Consider the following 8,970-nt stretch of genomic DNA (forward strand, 5'->3'; position numbering starts at 1 on the left):
AAGGAAGAGCCTGAGTGGCAGACATAGGAGAGGATGGGGGTACCAGAAGCCTGGAGGAACAGAGGGAAGGTCTGACTGATGCCAGGGATGCTGTTTGCTCACCTTCCTGATCCAGTTACAGGCCCCTTTTCTTCATCATTATTCTTTGACACACCAGCTAACTTTCTGGCAACCCCTTTTTGATCGGTGTTAATGGCTTTTCTGATACTACTTTCAAAAGTAAAAATCAGTTTTTAAATTTTTTTAGTGACAGGGTCTTGTTCTGTCTCTCAGGTTGGAGTGCAGTGATGCCAGCTCCTGGGCTCAAGTAATCCTACCCCCTGAGTAGCTGGGACTACAGGTGCATGCCACCATGGCCGGCTAATTATTTTTTCTTTTTTTTCTTTTCTTTTTTTTCTTTTTTCTTTTTTTTTTTTTTGTGGAGATGGAGTCTCGCTGTGTTGCCCAAGCTGGTCTTGAACTCCTGGCCTCAAGAGATCCTCCCGCCTTGGCCTCCCAAAGTGTTGGGATTACAGGCATGAGCCACTGCACCTGGCCAGTAAAAGTTAATTTTTAAAAGAAAGTTACTTCTCTGTAGAATTCTTTGGAGTTTTTACCTGAGAAATATAAGACTGAGCAAGATGGAGTCTTAGGTAGGAGTTATAACTGGCTATCAGCCTAAACAATGTTGTCATGGAAAATAAATTCACTTACCTTTCCTTTTGTGGGTGAATAAAGCGGCTTAAAAGAAAAGTCAAAAAAAGGGTTTATGACTTCCTTTTTAAAGCACTTTTCTTAGGTCCTGTGGAAATACTGTTTGGTCAGTACAGAAAGAAATTCATTGTCACTAATTAAAATAAGGGCTATCATTTATTGAGTGTGTGCCATGTACTTTATTCATCAAACTACTTGTGTCCTTTTAATGAGTATATGAGGTAGGATTATTATCTCATTTTACAGAAACAAAGTAACTAGTTCAAATTCACAGTGCCAAAACGGGAGAGACTTGAAACCCAAACTTAAATTACCATGAATTCACCCACAGATTTTTAGCTGCCCTAGCTAAAAGAGAGACTTGAATTTCAGCAAAAAAAAAAAAAAAAAAGCAAACAAACAAAAACAATATGTAGTTTTCACATTTAAACCTGAACTTAATATTTTACCAACAGGTTTTTATCTTGGATTTTCTTGAGACATGTTTTTAGTGCACATAATCAAGGGAGTGAAAGTAATGAGGGGAAAGGCTTATTTTGCAATGCCATGTCATATTTGATCTAGGAAAAAGGATAGCATGTTCACTTTTCAAGGTTCTACTGAGAAATAATGTGAAATATTTTAAAGTATATTTTTTATGAAGTAGAAAAAACATAGAGAATGTTGACCATTGAATATTCTTGGGCTGTTAAGCACCTGGGATTGATTTCAGATGAAATTTTTTTGAGACTTTTTTAAAAAGAGCAGTTTTAGGTTCACAGCAAAATTAAACAGAAAGTACAGAGATTTCCCATACACCCCCTGCATAGCCTCCTACATTATGAGCCTTCCCATCAGAGGGTATATTTGTTACCATTGATGAACCTACATTGACACATCAGAATTACACAAGGATGAGTTTTTTAGAGTGGTTTTTAAAGTGGTTAAATTTTTGTAAACGACTGTAAACAGCTATGTTTTCTATAAAACAACAGCCTCTTAAGCAGTATCTTTCCTTTTGCTGTAGAAAATAGAAAATAAAATATGTACATCAATTAGACATGGAAATTGTGTAGTCTCCTAGAAAGACTTGAGTTAGATTGGACTTTCTTTTGATTAATGAGCATTCTTTAAATGAATTAGCCCAGATTCTGCCCAGGAGCATAGTATGTGGATCCCAGGGGAATGCACCAGAATAAGTCTGAATGTGGAATATCTGTCTTCATCATCAAATACTGTTCAAAAGCAATTGGTTTTGAAGTACCCTTAAGACAGGGGTCATAAACTCAAGTGCCTAGAGAATATAGGCAGGTGATATAAATGAGTCAAGTGGGCCAGATGGAAGAGAGCATCTGAAGCACCGTGGTGACAAATGGCGCCTGACATTTGGCCATGGTGTCAGGGAAATGATCTGGAGTCATGGGACTATGGAAAACTACCCATTGAAAGGGGGCAGCTGTTTTTCAATTCTAGCTGACTGAGGTCTTGTAGAAATCAGGGCTCAGTACTCTCAGGTCATCTGTTTTTATTTGTTTGTTTGTTTGTTTTTTGAGATGGATTCTCACTCTTGTTGCCCAGGCTGGAGTGCGATGGTACGATCCGGTCTCACTGCAAGCTCCACCTCCCGGGTTCAAGCAATTCTCCTGCCTCAGCCTCCTGAGTAGCTGGGATTACAGGTGCCCACCACCACGCCTGGCTAACTTTTGTATTTTCAGTAGAGATGGGGTTTCATCATGTTGGCCAGGCTGGTTTCAAACTCCTGACCTTCTGATCTGCCTGCCTCAGCCTCCCAAAGTGCTGGGATTACAGGCGTGAGCCATTGCACCTGGCCAGGTCATCTGATTTTTAAAGAGAAACTAGAATTTCAGATTTTGGTGTATCATCTTCTAATGTTTAATGTTGGCAAATAATTTAAAAAATACTCGACCGGGTGCGGTGGCTCATGCCTGTAATCCCAGCACTTTGGGAGGCCAAGGCGGGAGGATCATGAGGTCAGGAGATAGAGACCACCCTGGCTAACACGGTGAAACCCCATCTCTACTAAAAATACAAAAAATTAGCAGGGCCTGGTGGCGGGCGCCTGTAGTCCCAGTTGCTCAGAGGCTGAGGCAGGAGAATGGCGTGAACCCGGGAGGCGGAGCTTGCAGTGAGCAGAGACTGTGCTACTGCACTCCAGCCTGGGCAACAAAGCAAGACTCCATCTCAAAAAATAAATAAATAAATAAATAATGTTTGGACCACTTAAAAGACTATTCATGGACCAACCACATCTGACCAGAAGTTTGCAACTCCTGATTCAAACAAGTAATAGGAGAAAGAATCCCCTCCAAATTATCATATCATTCTGAATTCTTATACCTCTAAACTAGCTTCTGTATAACCTTAACAATTAAGTTAGACTTTACCAATACAAACAGGAAAGACCTAGGGATCTATGTGAAACCATAAAGGGTATCTCTCAACATGTGAACTGTAAACCACTGACTGCGGAATTCACTGAAGAGCTTGTTAAAAAGGTGCATGCTGGATTTTTTATTTATTTGGTCTCATGTGGATCCTAGGAATTTAACTTTGTGTGAGCACCCCAATCCCCAAATGATTCACATATAAACATGAGTGGAGTTTCTCCCTTTGAGAATATACTGGTTACAATGTCATTTAACTGCCAGCCTTAACTGCTGTTGTCTTCCCTATTCTTCCATGCAGAGACAGCTCCATTTAAACAGGGCAAATTTGGGATCCTTTGGATCCCTGCTTGGTTGGGTGATTCGGAACTCATCTGTGCATTTGGGTTGTTCAATTACATAGTTTCAGGTTGATACTTCATGATGACAAATGTCTACCTCATTAGCTACCAGTTTATGGTTGCTCTTCATTTAGCTAATGCCTTAGTGGGTTATTTCCTCTTGGTTCCCTGCTGAGTATCAGTGTAATGTACCTGATCGGTGCCCAGTAATTTTTGATTGACTACTATAAGGCATTAATTAGAACACCATCAACTAGGCCTACCAGATCAACTGTCTGTGACTGAGCTGAACAATCATTTACTGTAACACTCTAGGCATTTTAGTTAAGCCAATAACTGGACCAATTTTTAGCTCTCAGAAAAGTTATTTGCTGACATTGACCAATGAACTCATCCCCAAAGAATTAGTATAACTTCTGACTTTGCCTGCTCTTAAACACAAGGAATAAACATATTACTAGTAGTATATAGCTCATTATGCACTCCTACATGGGACAAAAATAGTATAATGAAGGTGGTATAGATGATGTCACACCACTTCAGACACTGGAAGCATTAGCCGTAGAAAATGCCAATAGACTGGTGTGTTCAAGAACTATACATTTTCGTATGTTTAAGGAAAACCACCATTTAAATGTAAATTGTTATTTTACTTCAGTGAGAAATGAACTAAACTGCAAGTTGTCCCTCAGAAAAAGGTATTAGACGTGTGTGTGTGTGTGTGTGTGTGTGTGTGTGTGTGTGTGTGTGTGTGGTTTTTTTGAGATGGAGTCTTGTGCTGTCACCCAGGCTGGTGCAGTAGTGCGATTTTGGCCCACTGCAACCTTCGCCTCCTGGACTCAAACGATTCTCCTGCCTCAGCCTCCCGAGTACTGGAATTACAGGTGCCTGCCACCACGCCCAGCTAATTTTTGTATTTTTAGTAGAGATAGGGTTTTACCATGTTGGTCAGACTGGTCTCAAACACCTAACCTCAGATGATCCACCCACCTCAGCCTTCCAAAGTGCTGGGATAATAGGCGTGAGCCACTGTGCCTGGCCTAGACCTGTGTTTTATATTTTCTTTGTATAACCTGTAAACAACAGAGTCTTGGATATGGGGCAGTTTAAGAGATTATTCATTTCTTAACTTTGACCATAAGTAGGCTGTTTCTTAAACCATTCCAGGGATCCTTAGACAGAAGAAATTTATGACCTTCAAAGTAACCTTCTCCAGAAAATAAACTGATAATTTATTGCATAGCTTATTGTTTTTTTTTCACCATTCCCATACCATTCTTGTTAATGCAACCAGGTTTGCAGTTCAGAATATTCAGATATGCTCTTGGTTTCTGGACACGGTGATGAGTCTTGAATTCCCCCTAGCAGAGGTGAAGTAACATTAAATTTGTCACTGCCTAGCCTAAGTCAGCACGATGCCACTGTATAATATCCTTAGAAATACTAAGTTAAGAAGTTCATGGGGAAAGAAGGTGAAGAGAACATCAGCTCCTGACATCAAACTGGTGCTACATGTGATGACCTTAGTCACAGGCTTTGTAGCCTGCAAGTCAACCTAATGTTGTTGAACCCAGCTTCTAGCTGAAGGCAGCATCACCTACACACTAATAGACATGCTATCAGCATCATGTCACAAACTAGAGACAGAGCAGGGGGCAATTCATAAGAAAACCTAAAGTTATAAATAGATTCTGTTATGTTCTACTCTTCCACCCCACCTTTACTTTAATGTCTAAAGAATCCATGAATATGTTGTAACAGAGAGAGAAAATTTAACCTTTAGTAGCAAGTCCTAAAAATCGTACTTTGAAGAACTGGAAAATTTCATCTTCCATTTGTTGAGGAACTGGAATTTTAAAACTTTAGTTTAGCTAGAAACAAATATAGTGGCCACTCTTCAAATAACATTTTTTTTTTTCTCCAAAGTACACACTTACCAGAAATAGCTTAAGATAGAATTAATGGACTGGAATAGAGATGGCAAGTTCTAATCTTTACTTTTGCCTCCTCTTATGTGGGTTAAGTTCACAGTCTTTAGAAATCAATCAACTTTGATATGCTTCAATTAATACAATATAAAACTGTCTAAAATACTTTTATATTACCTAGAGGAATTAAGAAGTAAAATATTCAATGTATTTTTACAGTTTGGATGAAATATATAATAACTTTATTATCTTACATGCTAATCTTTATTTTAGAAAAGAGAATCTGCAAACTACATAAAAAGTGGGATTCCAGAAGGAAGATTCTAGGAAAGTATTCATGACAAAATATTATAAGAGAAAAATAATATCAGCTGTACTTATTACAGAAATTAACTTGTCATGTCATTAGTGGTAAGAAATTAAGATGACCAATGCTCTCAAAGTTACCAACAATTAGAGTTCAAGAATAAGGAGCATGGAAAGAAAAAAATTACTTAGATTAGCTTTTGGTAAAGAAAGGAAAATAAATTCAGGCCATTTATAGTTGGAAAGTGATCAGAAGTGTGCACTTTAAAAGAATGGTGTTGGAAGGAGCATTCACCATGGGATAGAAACAGTCTGAAAATTCTTGCTGAGTGGCCAGATTGCAGGCAGCTCCATCTCCAAACACTGAGCAGCTTCTGTAGCTGGTCATACAGGCAACCCAGTAGGTCAAGGTGCCCATATTTCGCCACTTGCTGGGCGCCTCCATGGCCCTGGGCTCCTCTTCCGTGCTGTAATCTAGTGTGTGCAGCACCTGTCTTGGCCACCTGCATCACCAATGTGGACTTGCAGGGTTAAGGAACTGACGTAAACATGCTGACTTCTGGCTAAAGATTTTTCTGTGAGTAATTAACTTATTGGGTAAGGAGATGGGGAGAGTGGTTAGATGTCTCACTAGCCTACCAGTTGCTCAGGATTAAAATCCCAGTCATCTTTGACTTTTCTCTTGCCATTGTCCCAAATATCCAATTTGTTTCAACAGCCCATTGTTTCCTCCTCTGATTTTTTTCTGCACCTGCTTTCTCCTCTTTATTTCCACCACCACAAGACTAACTGAGCCCCTCATGCTCTCCATCTCCTTTGGTCTATTGAAACAGACTCCTAACTAACCTACCTTTGCTCAAGATTTCCATTTTACTCTATACGTCAGTTCTGCTTATGTTACTTCTGTTGATCATACCAAAGGCTCCTCATTACTGACAAACTAAGTCAAAACTTTTGATCTGTATTCAAAGTCATCCATGTGGGCCCTCAAAGTTATTTAATCCCATTCTATTCTTTAATTGAATACCAAGTGCCTGCTATATCCCAAGTGTGGTACTAGATGCTCTGAATGCTTCTCAAGGGAAGAGGACACTTTCCTTTCCCTCTAAAAGCTCAAACTCTCTTCTTGGAATGACTTTTGTGATGGTTACAGGATGCTGAATGCTTCAAATGCGTGATCCCTCTTATAGACAAGACATCATGTTCACTTTACTCCATTTCGCATGGAACGCCATCTTTCCTTCATGACTTTTCTCCATTGTTCATACAGTCCCACTCATGGACTGCTTTCTTCACCCCCTTTATTGAACTCATATTTATCACTGTCCCAAAGACAGCAGGCAACAAATCAGACACATTACATACTCTGAGAGAACAAATAAACAGAAAGTATATCTGGTGATATTGTAATATTTAAGAAAAATAAAATAGGTTAAGGAAGAGTCAAACTGGCCAACTCTTGCCCCTTCTTTACATATGAAATTTCTGTAACGATTTTGTAATCCCCACCACTATATGCTAAGCCTTGTTGTGCAAAGGAGTCAGGTATTAATGTCTGGGGGACATGAGGAGTGGTGTGACTAATCCCATTTAAAATACATGGTTGAGAACAACAACAAGAAGGAGGAGGACAGCTGATATTTATTGAGCACTGATAGCACAAGTATCATCTGTTTAAAACTCCACAATAATTCAATGTGAAACTATTACTATTCCTATAGTATTGATACTTGAAGCATGAAAGGCACTAAGTTGTCTGCTTTTACAATGATGTCAAGTGGCAGAGCTGAGTGAAGGAAGGCAGTCCAGACTTAAGCCTAATCTAAGTGGCATTCTATTAAATGACTGGTGATATTGTGTAGAGTACCCCTGGCAAAAGATGGAAAAAGTGAATGCTGGATGGACACCCTACAAATCTGCATGACAATAGCCTATCTGCCTCCAATCTCCTTTCTTGTAATTCCATCCCTCAAAACTATAAGAGTGATCTAACATGAAAGCCCAACTGTGTGGCATTGTCCTGATTCCGTGGCTCCCACTGCTGGAGAGAGAAACCACTGTTATATACTTGCTCTCTGATGAAATATATGAGGTGGTGTTTACCTTGACAGTCAATTTAAGAAAATCACTACACCTAATCTAAGTACCTGGTACAAAAGGAAAAGTTTTTCTTGTGTGTGTGGTTTGTATTGCTAGCCACTATTCAGTCTTTATTGGATATCACCAATAGACTGCCTGCAAGGAAATCTAGTTTTTACATGGAAATTCTTCCTTATGGATATTATAGCAAACTCACTTTAGCACAGATATGCAAAAGGGAGAACAGTTAAACACAAGGGCTTTGGAGCCAGAGGATGGACTCATGGCATCATTACCCTTTAAGCTTCATCAACCTCATCTGCAATTTGAGGAGAACTCCTCCCTCCTAGAGTTGCTCCAAGGATTGAATGAGATAATATATGTAGAGGGCTTAAAATAGTACCTACCTAGAAATTCCTAAGCAAGTGATATTTATGCATACACCTCTAAGGTTTTTATTGTTCTATATTTTAATCACATTTAGTTACAGCTTAACCCAAGTAGAATACACGGATGTGTTTAACAAAACAAAACAAGCAATATGGGAGAATTTTTTAAATGAGTCCCCTCCCAGAAAAAAGCTATTGCAAAGATATCTTGTTTGCCATTCTAGAACTTTTCCTGTGTATATAAAAGCATATGTGTGCTTTCCAAAAAAGAAAAAAAAGAAAAAAGAGAACATCTATGATACAATTCTGTACCTTATTCTTTTTTCCCCCCATGGGGATTGTTCCATAATGGGACATATAGATCTACTAAATTCTCTTCCACGGCTATGCAGTATTTCTCTTTTTTTTTTTTTTTTGAGACAGAGTCTTGCTCTATCACCCAGGCTGGAGTGCAGTGGCGCAATCTCGGCTCACTGCAAGCTCTGCCTCCCAGGTTCACACCATTCTCCTGCCTCAGCCTTCCGAGTAGCTGGGACTACAGGCACCCGCCACCTCGCCCGGCTAGTTTTTTGTATTTTTTAGTAGAGACGGGGTTTCACCGTGTTAGCCAGGATGGTCGATCCCCTGACCTCGTGATCCGCCCCTCTCGGCCTCCCAAAGTGCTGGGATTACAGGCTTGAGCCACCGCGCCCAGCCGGCTATGCAGTATTTCAATATGTAAAGGTAGCATTAATCATTTAGCAAGTTCTCTATTGATGGACACATGTTGTTTTGACATTTTCTATGAGAAAATAACATTTCAATGAATACCTTTTTATGATTACTACTGTAGAATTTACTTCTAGAGGTG

Source organism: Macaca thibetana, chromosome 12 (assembly GCF_024542745.1).
Source record: "Macaca thibetana thibetana isolate TM-01 chromosome 12, ASM2454274v1, whole genome shotgun sequence".
In the NCBI taxonomy this organism is placed as follows: Eukaryota; Metazoa; Chordata; class Mammalia; order Primates; family Cercopithecidae; genus Macaca; species Macaca thibetana.